At 39.2% G+C, this 17,279-nt stretch overlaps 1 non-coding gene and 13 pseudogenes across 1 annotated transcript; all 14 read right to left on the minus strand.

Annotated features, from left to right (window-relative positions):
* Positions 1–1,791: 1,791 nt before the first annotated feature.
* LOC114778777 (uncharacterized) lies at positions 1,792–1,910 on the minus strand (annotated as a pseudogene).
* Positions 1,911–2,072: 162 nt separating this feature from the next.
* On the minus strand, positions 2,073–2,191 carry LOC114778782 (uncharacterized; annotated as a pseudogene).
* A 160-nt stretch (positions 2,192–2,351) lies between these two features.
* Positions 2,352–2,470, minus strand: LOC114778786 (uncharacterized; annotated as a pseudogene).
* A 515-nt stretch (positions 2,471–2,985) lies between these two features.
* LOC114778778 (uncharacterized) lies at positions 2,986–3,104 on the minus strand (annotated as a pseudogene).
* Positions 3,105–3,544: 440 nt separating this feature from the next.
* Positions 3,545–3,663, minus strand: LOC114778774 (uncharacterized; annotated as a pseudogene).
* A 519-nt stretch (positions 3,664–4,182) lies between these two features.
* On the minus strand, positions 4,183–4,301 carry LOC114778779 (uncharacterized; annotated as a pseudogene).
* A 440-nt stretch (positions 4,302–4,741) lies between these two features.
* Positions 4,742–4,860, minus strand: LOC114778775 (uncharacterized; annotated as a pseudogene).
* Positions 4,861–5,376: 516 nt separating this feature from the next.
* LOC114778781 (uncharacterized) lies at positions 5,377–5,495 on the minus strand (annotated as a pseudogene).
* A 161-nt stretch (positions 5,496–5,656) lies between these two features.
* On the minus strand, positions 5,657–5,775 carry LOC114778780 (uncharacterized; annotated as a pseudogene).
* Positions 5,776–5,935: 160 nt separating this feature from the next.
* Positions 5,936–6,054, minus strand: LOC114778783 (uncharacterized; annotated as a pseudogene).
* A 3,126-nt stretch (positions 6,055–9,180) lies between these two features.
* Positions 9,181–9,299, minus strand: LOC114778773 (uncharacterized; annotated as a pseudogene).
* Positions 9,300–10,097: 798 nt separating this feature from the next.
* Positions 10,098–10,216, minus strand: LOC114778784 (uncharacterized; annotated as a pseudogene).
* Positions 10,217–12,763: 2,547 nt separating this feature from the next.
* On the minus strand, positions 12,764–12,882 carry LOC114778776 (uncharacterized; annotated as a pseudogene).
* Positions 12,883–17,064: 4,182 nt separating this feature from the next.
* On the minus strand, positions 17,065–17,136 carry trnap-ugg (transfer RNA proline (anticodon UGG)). The gene has a single exon. It is a non-coding gene; the product is annotated as a tRNA-Pro (tRNA).
* Between the last annotated feature and the right edge of the window lie 143 nt (positions 17,137–17,279).

Below are 17,279 nucleotides of genomic sequence, written 5' to 3' on the forward strand. Positions count from 1 at the left end.
CCATCCAAGTACTACCAGGCCCAAGCCTTCTTAGCTTCTGAGATCAGACAAGATTGGGCATTCTTCATGGTTTGTCCGTACACAACTCTGCTTGAAAATCTTGAACTTTAAACCAAAGGGCTTGAACACATATCAAAGAGTGAAACTCTCGCTTTACTGTCAAATTATGATGGAGAAAAGGCAAAAGTTGGAGTGGTAAGCTTTTATTTGCAATACAACAAATAAAGTGCACACCTTCTAGAGGCAATGCAATACTGGGTCGATGAATGGAGCGGATGGAGCAGGCCCTATTGCCGACTCCCTGTTCTAAAATCCGCTTAATATGACATATCAGATATTAAATTGACATCAGGTGCTTAGCACCTGAAGGCCGAGGGCTGGAAAATCACATCTAATCGATTCAGCTCCAAGCCTGTGAATGATCGTTGTAGAGCACACACAGACAAAGAAACCTGAAGAGAAGTTTAAAAAAAAAAGAAAAAAAAGAAAAAAGGCGGGAAAACATATCAAAGAAAGAAAATACCCCTTAACTACTTATAAAAAAAGGTAACAAAGTGATGTAAATACTTTCTTTTAAAAGTTTAACAATAGTTAAAGCTTACAGCACCTGGCATTCCCACGTAGTCTCCATCCAAGTACTAACTAGGCCCAAGCCTTCTTAGCTTCTGAGATCAGACAAGATGGGCAATCTTCATGCTGGTTTGTCCGTACACAAACGCTGCTTGAAAATCTTTAAACTTTAAACCAAAGGGGCTTGAACACATATCAAGAGTGCGAAAACTCCGCTTTACTGTCACATTATGATGGAGAAAAGGCAAAAAAAAGCTAACAAAGCCATGTAATACTTTCATTTTAAAAGTTTTACAATAGTTAAAGCTTACAGCACCTGGCATTCCCACATAGTCTCCCCATCCAAGTAATAACCAGGCCCAAGTTTTCTTAGCTTCTGAGATCAGACAAGATTGGGCATTCTTCAGCTGGTTGTCCGTACACAAACTCTGCTTGAAAATCTTGAACTTTAAACCAAAGGGGCTTGAACACATATCAAAGAGTGAAAACTCCCGCTTTACTGTCAAATTATGATGGAGAAAAGGCAAAAAGTTGGAGTGGTAAAGCTTTTATTGCAATACAACAAATAAAGTGCACACCTTCTAGAGGCAATGCAATACTGGGGTCGATGAATGGAGCGGATGGAGCAGGCCCTATTGCCGACTCACTGTTCCAAAAATCCGCTTAATATGACATATCAGATATTAAATTGACATCAGGGTGCGTAGCACCTGAAGGCCGAGGGCTGGAAAATCCCACCTAATCGATTCAGCTCCAGCCTGTGAATGATCGTTGTAGAGCCACACGACAAGAAACCTGAAGAGAAGTTTAAAAAAAAAAAAAAAAAAAAAAAGAAAAAAAGGCGGGAAAAACATATCCAAAGAAAGAAAATACCCCTTAACTTACTTAAAAAAAGGTAACAAAGTGATGTAATACTTTCATTTTAAAGTTTTTCAATAGTTAAGCTTACAGCACCTGGTATTCCCAGGTAGTCTCCCATCCAAGTACTAACCAGGGCCCAAGCCTTCTTAGCTTCTGAGATCAAACAAGATTGGGCATTCTTCAGCTGGTTTGTCCGTACACAAACTCTGCTTGAAAATCTTGAACTTTAAACCAAAAGGGCTTTGAAAACATTATAAAGTGCGAAAACTCCCGCTTTACTGTCAAATTATGATGGAGAAAAGGGCAAAAAAAGCTAACAAAGCCATGTAAATACTTTCATTTAAAGTTTTCAATAGTTAAAGCTTACAGCACCTGGTATTCCCAGGTAGTCTCCCATCCAAGTACTAACCAGGCCCAAGCCTTCTTAGCTTCTGAGATCAAACAAGATTGGGCATTCTTCAGCTGGTTTGTCCGTACACAAACTCTGCTTGAAAATCTTGAACTTTAAACCAAAAGGGACTTTGAAAACATTATAAAGTGGGAAAACTCCCGCTTTACTGTCAAATTATGATTGGAGAAAAGGCAAAAAAAGCTAACAAAGCCATGTAAATACTTTCATTTTAAAGTTTTTCAATAGTTAAAGCTTACAGCACCTGGTATTCCCAGGTAGTCTCCCATCCAAGTACTAACCAGGCCCAAGCCTTCTTAGCTTCTGAGATCAGACAAGATTGGGCATTCTTCAGCTGGTTTGTCCGTACACAAACTCTGCTTGAAAATCTTTAACTTTAAACCAAAGGGGCTTGAACACATATCAAAGAGTGAAAACTCCCGCTTTACTGTCAAATTATGATGGAGAAAAGGCAAAAAAAGCTAACAAAGCCATGTAAATACTTTCATTTTAAAAGTTTTTCAATAGTTAAAGCTTACAGCACCTGGTATTCCCAGGTAGTCTCCCATCCAAGTACTAACCAGGCCCAAGCCTTCTTAGCTTCTGAGATCAGACAAGATTGGGCATTCTTCAGCTGGTTTGTCTGTACACAAACTCTGCTTGAAAATCTTGAACTTTAAACCAAAGGGGCTTGAACACATATCAAAGAGTGAAAACTCCCGCTTTACTGTCAAATTATGATGGAGAAAAGGCAAAAAGTTGGAGTGGTAAGCTTTTATTTGCAATACAACAAATAAAGTGCACACCTTCTAGAGGCAATGCAATACTGGGTCGATGAATGGAGCGGATGGAGCAGGCCCTATTGCCGACTCCCTGTTCCAAAAATCCGCTTAATATGACATATCAGATATTAAATTGACATCAGGGTGCGTAGCACCTGAAGGCCGAGGGCTGGAAAATCCCACCTAATCGATTCAGCTCCAAGCCTGTGAATGATCGTTGTAGAGCACACACAGACAAAGAAACCTGAAGAGAAGTTTAAAAAAAAAAAAAAAAGAAAAAAGGCGGGAAAACATATCAAAGAAAGAAAATACCCCTTAACTTACTTAAAAAAAGGTAACAAAGTGATGTAAATACTTTCATTTTAAAAGTTTTACAATAGTTAAAGCTTACAGCACCTGGTATTCCCAGGTAGTCTCCCATCCAAGTACTAACCAGGCCCAAGCCTTCTTAGCTTCTGAGATCAAACAAGATTGGGCATTCTTCAGCTGGTTTGTCCGTACACAAACTCTGCTTGAAAATCTTGAACTTTAAACCAAAAGGGCTTTGAAAACATTATAAAGTGCGAAAACTCCCGCTTTACTGTCAAATTATGATGGAGAAAAGGCAAAAAAAGCTAACAAAGCCATGTAAATACTTTCATTTTAAAAGTTTTTCAATAGTTAAAGCTTACAGTACCTGGTATTCCCAGGTAGTCTCCCATCCAAGTACTAACCAGGCCCAAGCCTTCTTAGCTTCTGAGATCAGACAAGAATGGGCATTCTTCAGCTGGTTTGTCCGTACACAAACTCTGCTTGAAAATCTTTAACTTTAAACCAAAGGGGCTTGAACACATATCAAAGAGTGAAAACTCCCGCTTTACTGTCAAATTATGATGGAGAAAAGGCAAAAAAAGCTAACAAAGCCATGTAAATACTTTCATTTTAAAAGTTTTTCAATAGTTAAAGCTTACAGCACCTGGTATTCCCAGGTAGTCTCCCATCCAAGTACTAACCAGGCCCAAGCCTTCTTAGCTTCTGAGATCAGACAAGATTGGGCATTCTTCAGCTGGTTTGTCTGTACACAAACTCTGCTTGAAAATCTTGAACTTTAAACCAAAGGGGCTTGAACACATATCAAAGAGTGAAAACTCCCGCTTTACTGTCAAATTATGATGGAGAAAAGGCAAAAAGTTGGAGTGGTAAGCTTTTATTTGCAATACAACAAATAAAGTGCACACCTTCTAGAGGCAATGCAATACTGGGTCGATGAATGGAGCGGATGGAGCAGGCCCTATTGCCGACTCCCTGTTCCAAAAATCCGCTTAATATGACATATCAGATATTAAATTGACATCAGGGTGCGTAGCACCTGAAGGCCGAGGGCTGGAAAATCCCACCTAATCGATTCAGCTCCAAGCCTGTGAATGATCGTTGTAGAGCACACACAGACAAAGAAACCTGAAGAGAAGTTTAAAAAAAAAAAAAAAAAAAAGAAAAAAGGCGGGAAAACATATCAAAGAAAGAAAATACCCCTTAACTTACTTAAAAAAAGGTAACAAAGTGATGTAAATACTTTCATTTTAAAAGTTTTACAATAGTTAAAGCTTACAGCACCTGGTATTCCCAGGTAGTCTCCCATCCAAGTACTAACCAGGCCCAAGCCTTCTTAGCTTCTGAGATCAAACAAGATTGGGCATTCTTCAGCTGGTTTGTCCGTACACAAACTCTGCTTGAAAATCTTGAACTTTAAACCAAAAGGGCTTTGAAAACATTATAAAGTGCGAAAACTCCCGCTTTACTGTCAAATTATGATGGAGAAAAGGCAAAAAAAGCTAACAAAGCCATGTAAATACTTTCATTTTAAAAGTTTTTCAATAGTTAAAGCTTACAGTACCTGGTATTCCCAGGTAGTCTCCCATCCAAGTACTAACCAGGCCCAAGCCTTCATAGCTTCTGAGATCAGACAAGAATGGGCATTCTTCAGCTGGTTTGTCCGTACACAAACTCTGCTTGAAAATCTTTAACTTTAAACCAAAGGGGCTTGAACACATATCAAAGAGTGAAAACTCCCGCTTTACTGTCAAATTATGATGGAGAAAAGGCAAAAAAAGCTAACAAAGCCATGTAAATACTTTCATTTTAAAAGTTTTTCAATAGTTAAAGCTTACAGCACCTGGTATTCCCAGGTAGTCTCCCATCCAAGTACTAACCAGGCCCAAGCCTTCTTAGCTTCTGAGATCAGACAAGATTGGGCATTCTTCAGCTGGTTTGTCTGTACACAAACTCTGCTTGAAAATCTTGAACTTTAAACCAAAGGGGCTTGAACACATATCAAAGAGTGAAAACTCCCGCTTTACTGTCAAATTATGATGGAGAAAAGGCAAAAAGTTGGAGTGGTAAGCTTTTATTTGCAATACAACAAATAAAGTGCACACCTTCTAGAGGCAATGCAATACTGGGTCGATGAATGGAGCGGATGGAGCAGGCCCTATTGCCGACTCCCTGTTCCAAAAATCCGCTTAATATGACATATCAGATATTAAATTGACATCAGGGTGCGTAGCACCTGAAGGCCGAGGGCTGGAAAATCCCACCTAATCGATTCAGCTCCAAGCCTGTGAATGATCGTTGTAGAGCACACACAGACAAAGAAACCTGAAGAGAAGTTTAAAAAAAAAAAAAAAAAGAAAAAAGGCGGGAAAACATATCAAAGAAAGAAAATACCCCTTAACTTACTTAAAAAAAGGTAACAAAGTGATGTAAATACTTTCATTTTAAAAGTTTAACAATAGTTAAAGCTTACAGCACCTGGCATTCCCACGTAGTCTCCCATCCAAGTACTAACCAGGCCCAAGCCTTCTTAGCTTCTGAGATCAGACAAGATTGGGCATTCTTCAGCTGGTTTGTCCGTACACAAACTCTGCTTGAAAATCTTGAACTTTAAACCAAAAGGGCTTTGAAAACATTATAAAGTGCGAAAACTCCCGCTTTACTGTCAAATTATGATGGAGAAAAGGCAAAAAAAGCTAACAAAGCCATGTAAATACTTTCATTTTAAAAGTTTTTCAATAGTTAAAGCTTACAGCACCTGGTATTCCCAGGTAGTCTCCCATCCAAGTACTAACCAGGCCCAAGCCTTCTTAGCTTCTGAGATCAAACAAGATTGGGCATTCTTCAGCTGGTTTGTCCGTACACAAACTCTGCTTGAAAATCTTGAACTTTAAACCAAAGGGCTTTGAAAAACATTATAAAGTGCGAAAACTCCCGCTTTACTGTCAAATTATGATGGAGAAAAGGCAAAAAAAGCTAACAAAGCCATGTAAATACTTTCATTTTAAAAGTTTTCAATAGTTAAAGCTTACAGCACCTGGTATTCCCAGGTAGTCTCCCATCCAAGTACTAACCAGGCCCAAGCCTTCTTAGCTTCTGAGATCAGACAAGATTGGGCATTCTTCAGCTGGTTTGTCCGTACACAAACTCTGCTTGAAAATCTTTAACTTTAAACCAAAGGGGCTTGAACACATATCAAAGAGTGAAAACTCCCGCTTTACTGTCAAATTATGATGGAGAAAAGGCAAAAAAAGCTAACAAAGCCATGTAAATACTTTCATTTTAAAAGTTTTTCAATAGTTAAAGCTTACAGCACCTGGTATTCCCAGGTAGTCTCCCATCCAAGTACTAACCAGGCCCAAGCCTTCTTAGCTTCTGAGATCAGACAAGATTGGGCATTCTTCAGCTGGTTGTCTGTACACAAACTCTGCTTGAAAATCTTGAACTTTAAACCAAAGGGGCTTGAACACATATCAAAGAGTGAAAACTCCCGCTTTACTGTCAAATTATGATGGAGAAAAGGCAAAAAGTTGGAGTGGTAAGCTTTTATTTGCAATACAACAAATAAAGTGCACACCTTCTAGAGGCAATGCAATACTGGGTCGATGAATGGAGCGGATGGAGCAGGCCCTATTGCCGACTCCCTGTTCCAAAAATCCGCTTAATATGACATATCAGATATTAAATTGACATCAGGGTGCGTAGCACCTGAAGGCCGAGGGCTGGAAAATCCCACCTAATCGATTCAGCTCCAAGCCTGTGAATGATCGTTGTAGAGCACACACAGACAAAGAAACCTGAAGAGAAGTTTAAAAAAAAAAAAAAAAAAAAAAAGAAAAAAAGGCGGGAAAACATATCAAAGAAAGAAAATACCCCTTAACTTACTTAAAAAAAGGTAACAAAGTGATGTAAATACTTTCATTTTAAAAGTTTTACAATAGTTAAAGCTTACAGCACCTGGCATTCCCAGGTAGTCTCCCATCCAAGTACTAACCAGGCCCAAGCCTTCTTAGCTTCTGAGATCAAACAAGATTGGGCATTCTTCAGCTGGTTGTCCGTACACAAACTCTGCTTGAAAATCTTGAACTTTAAACCAAAAGGGCTTTGAAAACATTATAAAGTGCGAAAACTCCCGCTTTACTGTCAAATTATGATGGAGAAAAGGCAAAAAAAGCTAACAAAGCCATGTAAATACTTTCATTTTAAAAGTTTTTCATAGTTAAAGCTTACAGCACCTGGTATTCCCAGGTAGTCTCCCATCCAAGTACTAACCAGGCCCAAGCCTTCTTAGCTTCTGAGATCAGACAAGATTGGGCATTCTTCAGCTGGTTTGTCGTACACAAACTCTGCTTGAAAATCTTGAACTTTAAACCAAAGGGCATTGAACACATATCAAAGAGTGAAAACTCCCGCTTTACTGTCAAATTATGATAGGAGAAAAGGCAAAAAAAGCTAACAAAGCCATGTAAATACTTTCATTTTAAAAGTTTAACAATAGTTAAAGCTTACAGCACCTGGTATTCCCACGTAGTCTCCCATCCAAGTACTAACCAGGCCCAAGCCTTCTTAGCTTCTGAGATCAGACAAGATTGGGCAATCTTCTGCTGGTTTGTCCGTACACAAACTCTGCTTGAAAATCTTTACTTTAAACCAAAGGGGCTTGAACACATATCAAAGAGTGAAAACTCCCGCTTTACTGTCAAATTATGATGGAGAAAAGGCAAAAAAAGCTAACAAAGCCATGTAAATACTTTCATTTTAAAAGTTTTTCAATAGTTAAAGCTTACAGCACCTGGTATTCCCAGGTAGTCTCCCATCCAAGTACTAACCAGGGGCCCAAGCCTTCTTAGCTTCTGAGATCAGACAAGATTGGGCATTCTTCAGCTGGTTTGTCTGTACACAAACTCTGCTTGAAAATCTTGAACTTTAAACCAAAGGGGCTTGAACACATATCAAAGAGTGAAAACTCCCGCTTTACTGTCAAATTATGATGGAGAAAAGGCAAAAAGTTGGAGTGGTAAGCTTTTATTTGCAATACAACAAATAAAGTGCACACCTTCTAGAGGCAATGCAATACTGGGTCGATGAATGGAGCGGATGGAGCAGGCCCTATTGCCGACTCCCTGTTCTAAAAATCCGCTTAATATGACATATCAGATATTAAATTGACATCAGGGTGCGTAGCACCTGAAGGCCGAGGGCTGGAAAATCCCACCTAATCGATTCAGCTCCAAGCCTGTGAATGATCGTTGTAGAGCACACACAGACAAAGAAACCTGAAGAGAAGTTTAAAAAAAAAAAAAAAAGAAAAAAGGCGGGAAAACATATCAAAGAAAGAAATACCCCTTAACTTACTTAAAAAAAGGTAACAAAGTGATGTAAATACTTTCATTTAAAAGTTTAACAATAGTTAAAGCTTACAGCACCGGGCATTCCCACGTAGTCTCCCATCCAAGTACTAACCAGGCCCAAGCCTTCTTAGCTTCTGAGATCAGACAAGGATTGGGCAATCTTCAGCTGGTTTGTCCGTACACAAACTCTGCTTGAAAATCTTGAACTTTAAACCAAAGGGCTTGAACACATATCAAAGAGTGGAAAACTCCCGCTTTACTGTCAAAGCTGAAGAGAAGTTTATGATGGAGAAAAGGCAAAAAAGCTAACAAAGCCATGTAAATACTTTCATTTTTAAAAGTTTTAACAATAGTTAAAGCTTACAGCACCTGGGCATTCCCAGGTAGTCTCCCATCCAAGTACTAACCAGGCCCAAAGCCTTCTTAGCTTCTGAGATCAGACAAGATTGGGCATCTTCAGCTGGCATTGTCCGTACAGCAAACTCTGCTTGAAAATCTTGGAACTTTAAACAAAAGGACTTTGAGAACATTATAAAGTGCGAAAACTCCCTGCTTTACTATCAAATTATGATGGAGAAAAAGCAAAAAAAGCTAACAAAGCCATTTAAATACTTTCATTTTAAAAGTTTTTCAATAGTTAAAGCTTACAGCACCTGGTATTCCCAGGTAGTCTCCCATCCAAGTACTAACCAGGCCCAAGCCTTCTAGCTTCTGAGATCAGACAAGATTGGGCATTCTTCAGCTGGTTTGTCCGTACACAAACTCTGCTTGAAAATCTTGAACTTTAAACCAAAGGGGCTTAGAACACATATCAAGAGTGAAAACTCCCGCTTTACTGTCAAATTATGATGGAGAAAAGGCAAAAAAAGCTAACAAAGCCATGTAAATACTTTCATTTTAAAAGTTTTTCAATAGTTAAAGCTTACAGCACCTGGTATTCCCAGGTAGTCTCCCATCCAAGTACTAACCAGGCCCAAGCCTTCTTAGCTTCTGAGATCAGACAAGATTGGGCATTCTTCAGCTGGTATGTCCGTACACAAACTCTGCTTGAAAATCTTGAACTTTAAACCAAAGGGGCTTGAACACATATCAAAGAGTGAAAACTCCCGCTTTACTGTCAAATTATGATGGAGAAAAGGCAAAAAGTTGGAGTGGTAAGCTTTTATTTGCAATACAACAAATAAAGTGCACACCTTCTAAAGGCAATGCAATACTGGGTCGATGAATGGAGCGGATGGAGCAGGCCCTATTGCCGACTCCCTGTTCTAAAAATCCGCTTAATATGACATATCAGATATTAAATTGACATCAGGGTGCGTAGCACCTGAAGGCCGAGGGCTGGAAAACCCACCTAATCGATTCAGCTCCAAGCCTGTGAATGATCGTTGTAGAGCACACACAGACAAAGAAACCTGAAGAGAAGTTAAAAAAAAAAAAAAAAAAAAGAAAAAAGGCGGGAAAACATATCAAAGAAAGAAAATACCCCTTAACTTACTTTAAAAAAAGGTAACAAAGTGATGTAAATACTTTCATTTTAAAAGTTTTACAATAGTTAAAGCTTACAGCACCTGGCATTCCCACGGTAGTCTCCCATCCAAGTACTAACCAGGCCCAAGCCTTCTTAGCTTCTGAGATCAGACAAGATTGGGCATTCTTCAGCTGGTTTGTCCGTACACAAACTCTGCTTGAAAATCTTGAACTTTAAACCAAAGGGGCTTGAACACATATCAAAGAGTGAAAACTCCCGCTTTACTGTCAATTATGATGGAGAAAAGGCAAAAAAAAGCTAACAAAGCCATGTAAATACTTTCATTTTAAAAGTTTTTCAATAGTTAAAGCTTACAGCACCTGGTATTCCCAGGTAGTCTCCCATCCAAGTACTAACCAGGCCCAAGCCTTCTTAGCTTCTGAGATCAGACAAGATTGGGCATTCTTCAGCTGGTTTGTCCGTACACAAGCTCTGCTTGAAAATCTTGAACTTTAAACCAAAGGGGCTTGAACACATATCAAAGAGTGAAAACTCCCGCTTTACTGTCAAATTATGATGGAGAAAAGGCAAAAAGTTGGAGTGGTAAGCTTTATTTGCAATACAACAAATAAAGTGCACACCTTCTAAAGGCAATGCAATACTGGGTCGATGAATGGAGCGGATGGAGCAGGCCCTATTGCCGACTCCCTGTTCTAAAATCCGCTTATATGACATATCAGATATTAAATTGACATCAGGGTGCGTAGCACCTGAAGGGCCGAGGCTGGAAAAACCCCACCTAATCGATTCAGCTCCAAGCCTGTGAATGATCGTTGTAGAGCACACACAGACAAAGAAACCTGAAGAGAAGTTAAAAAAAAAAAAAGAAAAAAAGGCGGAAAAACATATCAAAGAAAGGAAAAAACCCCTTAACTTACTTTAAAAAAAGGTAACAAAGTGATGTAAATACTTTCATTTTAAAAGTTTTACAATAGTTAAAGCTTACAGCACCTGGCATTCCCACGTAGTCTCCCATCCAAGTACTAACCAGGCCCAAGCCTTCTTAGCTTCTGAGATCAGACAAGATTGGGCATTCTTCATCTGGTTTGTCCGTACACAAACTCTGCTTGAAAATCTTGAACTTTAAACCAAAGGGGCTTGAACACATATCAAAGAGTGAAAACTCCCGCTTTACTGTCAATTATGATGCAGAAAAGGCAAAAAAAGCTAACAAAGCCATGTAAATACTTTCATTTTAAAGTTTTTCAATAGATAAAGCTTACAGCAGCTGGTATTCCCAGGTAGTCTCCCATCCAAGTACTAACAAGGCCCAAGCCTTCTTAGCTTCTAAGATCAGACAAGATGGGCATTCTTCAGCTAGTTTGTCCGTACACAAACTCTGCTTGAAAATCTTGAACTTTAAACCAAAAGGGCTTTGAACACATTATAAAGTGCGAAAACTCCCGCTTTACTGTCAAATTATGATGGAGAAAAGGCAAAAAAAGCTAACAAAGCCATGTAAATACTTTCATTTTAAAAGTTTTTCAATAGATTAAAGCTTACAGCACCTGGTATTCACAGGTAGTCTCCCATCCAAACACTAACCAGGCCCAAGCCTTCTTAGCTTCTGAGATCAGACAAGATTGGGCATTCTTCAGCTGGTTTGTCTGTACACAAACTCTGCTTGAAAATCTTGAACTTTAAACCAAAGGGGCTTGAACACATATCAAAGAGTGAAAACTCCCGCTTTACTGTCAAATTATGATGGAGAAAAGGCAAAAAAAGCTAACAAAGCCATGTAAATACTTTCATTTTAAAAGTTTTTCAATAGATAAAGCTTACAGCACCTGGTATTCCCACATAGTCTCCCATCCAAGCACTAACCAGGCCCAAGACTTCTTAGCTTCTGAGATCAGACAAGATTGGGCATTCTTCAGCTGGTTTGTCCGTACACAAAGTCTGCTTGAAAATCTTGAACTTTAAACCAAAGGGGCTTGAACACATATCAAAGAGTGAAAACTCCCGCTTTACTGTCAAATTATGATGGAGAAAAGGCAAAAAAAGCTAACAAAGCCATGTAAATACTTTCATTTTAAAAGTTTTTCAATAGATAAAGCTTACAGCACCTGGTATTCCCACGTAGTCTCCCATCCAAGCACTAACCAGGCCCAAGACTTCTTAGCTTCTGAGATCAGACAAGATTGGGCATTCTTCAGCTGGTTTGTCCATACACAAAGTCTGCTTGAAAATCTTGAACTTTAAACCAAAGGGGCTTGAACACATATCAAAGAGTGAAAACTCCCGCTTTACTGTCAAATTATGATGGAGAAAAGGCAAAAAGTTGGAGTGGTAAGCTTTTATTTGCAATACAACAAATAAAGTGCACACCTTCTAAAAGGCAATGCAATACTGGGTCGATGAATGGAGCGGATGGAGCAGGCCCTATTGCCGACTCCCTGTTCTAAAAATCCGCTTAATATGACATATCAGATATTAAATTGACATCAGGGTGCGTAGCACCTGAAGGCCGAGGGCTGGAAAACCCCACCTAATCGATTCAGCTCCAAGCCTGTGAATGATCGTTGTAGAGCACACACAGACAAAGAAACCTGAAGAGAAGTTAAAAAAAAAAAAAAAAAAAAAAGAAAAAAGGCGGGAAAACATATCAAAGAAAGGAAATACCCATTAACTTACTTTTAAAAAAGTTAACAAAGTGATGTAAATACTTTCATTTTAAAGTTTTACAATAGTTAAAGCTTACAGCACCTGGCATTCCCACGTAGTCTCCCATCCAAGTAATAACCAGGCCCAAGCTTTCTTAGCTTCTGAGATCAGACAAGATTGGGCATTCTTCAGCTGGTTTGTCCGTACACAAACTCTGCTTGAAAATCTTGAACTTTAAACCAAAGGGGCTTGAACACATATCAAAGAGTGAAAACTCCCGCTTTACTGTCAAATTATGATGGATAAAAGGCAAAAAAAGCTAACAAAGCCATGCAAAAAACTTTCATTTTAAAAGTTTTTCAATAGATAAAGCTTACAGCACCTGGTATTCCCATGTAGTCTCCCATCCAAGTACTAACCAGGCCCAAGCCTTCTTAGCTTCTGAGATCAGACAAGATTGGGCATTCTTCAGCTGGTTTGTCCGTACACAAACTCTGCTTGAAAATCTTGAACTCTAAACCAAAAGGGCTTTGAAAACATTATAAAGTGCGAAAACTCCCGCTTTACTGTCAAATTATGATGGAGAAAAGGCAAAAAAAGCTAACAAAGCCATGTAAATACTTTTATTTGAAAAGTTTTTCAATAGATAAAGCTTACAGCACCTGGTATTCACAGGTAGTCTCCCATCCAAACACTAACCAGGCCCAAGCCTTCTTAGCTTCTGAGATCAGACAAGATTGGGCATTCTTCAGCTGGTTTGTCTGTACACAAACTCTGCTTGAAAATCTTGAACTTTAAACCAAAGGGGCTTGAACACATATCAAAGAGTGAAAACTCCCGCTTTACTGTCAAATTATGATGGAGAAAAGGCAAAAAGTTGGAGTGGTAAGCTTTTATTTGCAATACAACAAATAAAGTGCACACCTTCTAAAAGGCAATGCAATACTGGGTCGATGAATGGAGCGGATGGAGCAGGTCCTATTGCCGACTCACTGTTTTAAAAATCCGCTTAATATGACATATCAGATATTAAATTGACATCAGGGTGCGTAGCACCTGAAGGCCGAGGGCTGGAAAACCCCACCTAATCGATTCAGCTCCAAGCCTGTGAATGATCGTTGTAGAGCACACACAAACAAAGAAACCTGAAGAGAAGGTAAAAAAAAAAAAAAAAGAAAAAAGGTGGGAAAACATATCAAAGAAACAAAATACCCCTTAACTTACTTTAAAAAAAGGTAACAAAGTGATGTAAATACTTTCATTTTAAAAGTTTTACAATAGTTAAAGCTTACAGCACCTGGCATTCCCACGTAGTCTCCCATCCAAATAATAACCAGGCCCAAGCTTTCATAGCTTCTGAGATCAGACAAGATTGGGCATTCTTCAGCTGGTTTGTCCGTACACAAACTCTGCTTGAAAATCTTGAACTTTAAACCAAAGGGGCTTGAACACATATCAAAGAGTGAAAACTCCCGCTTTACTGTCAAATTATGATGGAGAAAAGGCAAAAAGTTGGAGTGGTAAGCTTTTATTTGCAATACAACAAATAAAGTGCACACCTTCTAAAAGGCAATGCAATACTGGGTCGATGAATGGAGCGGATGGAGCAGGCCCTATTGCCGACTCCCTGTTCTAAAAATCCGCTTAATATGACATATCAGATATTAAATTGACATCAGGGTGCGTAGCACCTGAAGGCCGAGGGCTGGAAAACCCCACCTAATCGATTCAGCTCCAAGCCTGTGAATGATCGTTGTAGAGCACACACAGACAAAGAAACCTGAAGAGAAGTTAAAAAAAAAAAGAAAAAAGGCGGGAAAACATATCAAAGAAAGAAAATACCCCTTAACTTACTTTAAAAAAAGTTAACAAAGTGATGTAAATACTTTCATTTTAAAAGTTTTACAATAGTTAAAGCTTACAGCACCTGGCATTCCCAGGTAGTCTCCCATCCAAGTAATAACCAGGCCCAAGCCTTCTTAGCTTCTGAGATCAGACAAGATTGGGCAATCTTCAGCTGGTTTGTCTGTACACAAACTCTGCTTGAAAATCTTGAACTTTAAACCAAAGGGGCTTGAACACATATCAAAGAGTGAAAACTCCCGCTTTACTGTCAAATTATGATGGAGAAAAGGCAAAAAAAAGCTAACAAAGCCATGTAAATACTTTCATTTTAAAAGTTTTTCAATAGATAAAGCTTACAGCACCTGGTATTCCATGTAGTCTCCCATCCAAGTACTAACCAGGCCCAAGCCTTCTTAGCTTCTGAGATCAGACAAGATTGGGCATTCTTCAGCTGGTTTGTCCGTACACAAACTCTGCTTGAAAATCTTGAACTTTAAACCAAAGGGGCTTGAACACATATCAAAGAGTGAAAACTCCCGCTTTACTGTCAAATTATGATGGAGAAAAGGCAAAAAAAGCTAACAAAGCCATGTAAATACTTTCATTTTAAAAGTTTTTCAATAGATAAAGCTTACAGCACCTGGTATTCCCACGTAGTCTCCCATCCAAGTACTAACCAGGCCAAAGCCTTCTTAGCTTCTGAGATCAGACAAGATTGGGCATTCTTCAGCTGGTTTGTCCGTACACAAACTCTGCTTGAAAATCTTGAACTTTAAACCAAAGGGGCTTGAACACATATCAAAGAGTGAAAACTCCCGCTTTACTGTCAAATTATGATGGAGAAAAGGCAAAAAGTTGGAGTGGTAAGCTTTTATTTGCAATACAACAAATAAATGGACACCTTCTAGAGGCAATGCAATACTGGGTCGATGAATGGAGCGGATGGAGCAGGCCCTATTGCCGACTCCCTGTTTTAAAAATCCGCTTAATATGACATATCAGATATTAAATTGAGATCAGGGTGCGTAGCACCTGAAGGCCGAGGGCTGGAAAACCCCACCTAATCGATTCAGCTCCAAGCCTGTGAATGATCGTTGTAGAGCACACACAGACAAAGAAACCTGAAGAGAAGTTAAAAAATAAGAAAAAAGGCGGGAAAACATATCAAAGAAAGAAAATACCCCTTAACTTACTTTAAAAAAGTTAACAAAGTGATGTAAATACTTTCATTTTAAAAGTTTTACAATAGTTAAAGCTTACAGCACCTGGCATTCCCACGTAGTCTCCCATCCAAGTACTAACCAGGCCCAAGCCTTCTTAGCTTCTGAGATCAGACAAGATTGGGCAATCTTCAGCTGGTTTGTCTGTACACAAACTCTGCTTGAAAATCTTGAACTTTAAACCAAAGGGGCTTGAACACATATCAAAGAGTGAAAACTCCCGCTTTACTGTCAAATTATGATGGAGAAAAGGCAAAAAAAGCTAACAAAGCCATGTAAATACTTTCATTTTAAAAGTTTTTCAATAATTAAAGCTTACAGCACCTGCTATTCCCAGGTAGTCTCCCATCCAAGTACTAACCAGGCCCAAGCCTTCTTAGCTTCTGAGATCAGACAAGATTGGGCATTCTTCAGCTGGTTTGTCCGTACACAAACTCTGCTTGAAAATCTTGAACTTTAAACCAAAGAGGCTCATCACTAGACTGAATGACCACAGACCTGTTGCCTTGACGTCTGTGGTCATGAAATCCTTTGAACGCCTGGTTTTAGCCCATCTGAAGAACATCACGAGACACATGCTGGAGCCCCTGCAGTTTGCCTACCGGGAAAACAGGTCGGTAGATGATGTAGTGAATATGGGGCTGCATTACATCCTGCAACATCTCGACCGCCTGGGAACCTACGCAAGGATTCTGTTTGTGGACTTCAGCTCTGCGTTCAATACCATTGTGCCTGAACTCCTCACCTCCAAACCCTCCAAGCTCAGCGTGTCACCTGCTACCTGTCAGTTTAAAGAGTGGCTGTAAAAAAAGACCAGAAATTCAATAAAAAAAACATTAAATCAACAAAACCTATTGAATGGTCTTGTCCAAGTCGTGAACCTGGGACCTCTCACACCCACATCGAGTATCATAACCCCTAGACCAATAATCCAAGTGCTAAAACTTTTTGAAGTAGGAATAGTAGATGGGCACACATATAACAACGTTGAAATTGAAAACATATCACTTTGTCATGTCCATTATTCTGACAATTCCCTGCAGGACCTATTGCACCCAAAGCGAGAACCATAGCCCTACACCAACAATGCATTAACAAGCAAAATCATAAGGGTTCAAACAAATTAATAGAGTTGCACTAGAGAGTATTAGGGATAACAGGCATTCAACACTGTTAGAATATTTAAGAGGGCTCGTCCAGGATTTGAACTCAGGAGCTCTCGCACCCTAAGAGAGAATTAAAGACCAACGAGCCGTGAACGGTAAGGTCACACTGTATTAAAAAAAAAAGGACTTTGTAGATCACCTTACGGCACATAATGACGGATAGAATTTGGTTGAATTTTTAGCGTTTGAATTTAAAGCATTTTAACCTGGGAGACACAGTGCAGAAGCTTCAAATTTCATTTAAAATGACAGGAACTTTGGGCATTTTCTGGTTTTTAAAAACGAGAGTTTTCGCACCCTAAGAGGGAATTATACCACTACATCAACAAGCCATTGGCACACAAAATGTGCAGAATGATAGGTTAAAGGCAATGTTAAGAGCTGCACTAGTTAACACCAGGAACTCAAGCAAAACATTTAGGCAACACAAACATTTGAATGGGCTCGTCCGGGATTTGAACCCGGGACCTCTCGCACCCAAAGCGAGAATCATACCCCTAGACCAACGAGCCAAGCGTTAACACCTCTTTTACTTATGAGCTCTAGATATACTGAAACCAAAAATTTGACCAAGTTGCATTCTATATACTGACACTAACGTGCATGTTACCAAACTCTGTATATCTTAGATAACAATAGATACAAAACTCTGCAG

Source organism: Denticeps clupeoides, unplaced genomic scaffold (genome assembly GCF_900700375.1).
Source record: "Denticeps clupeoides unplaced genomic scaffold, fDenClu1.1, whole genome shotgun sequence".
NCBI classification, from domain to species: domain Eukaryota; kingdom Metazoa; phylum Chordata; class Actinopteri; order Clupeiformes; family Denticipitidae; genus Denticeps; species Denticeps clupeoides.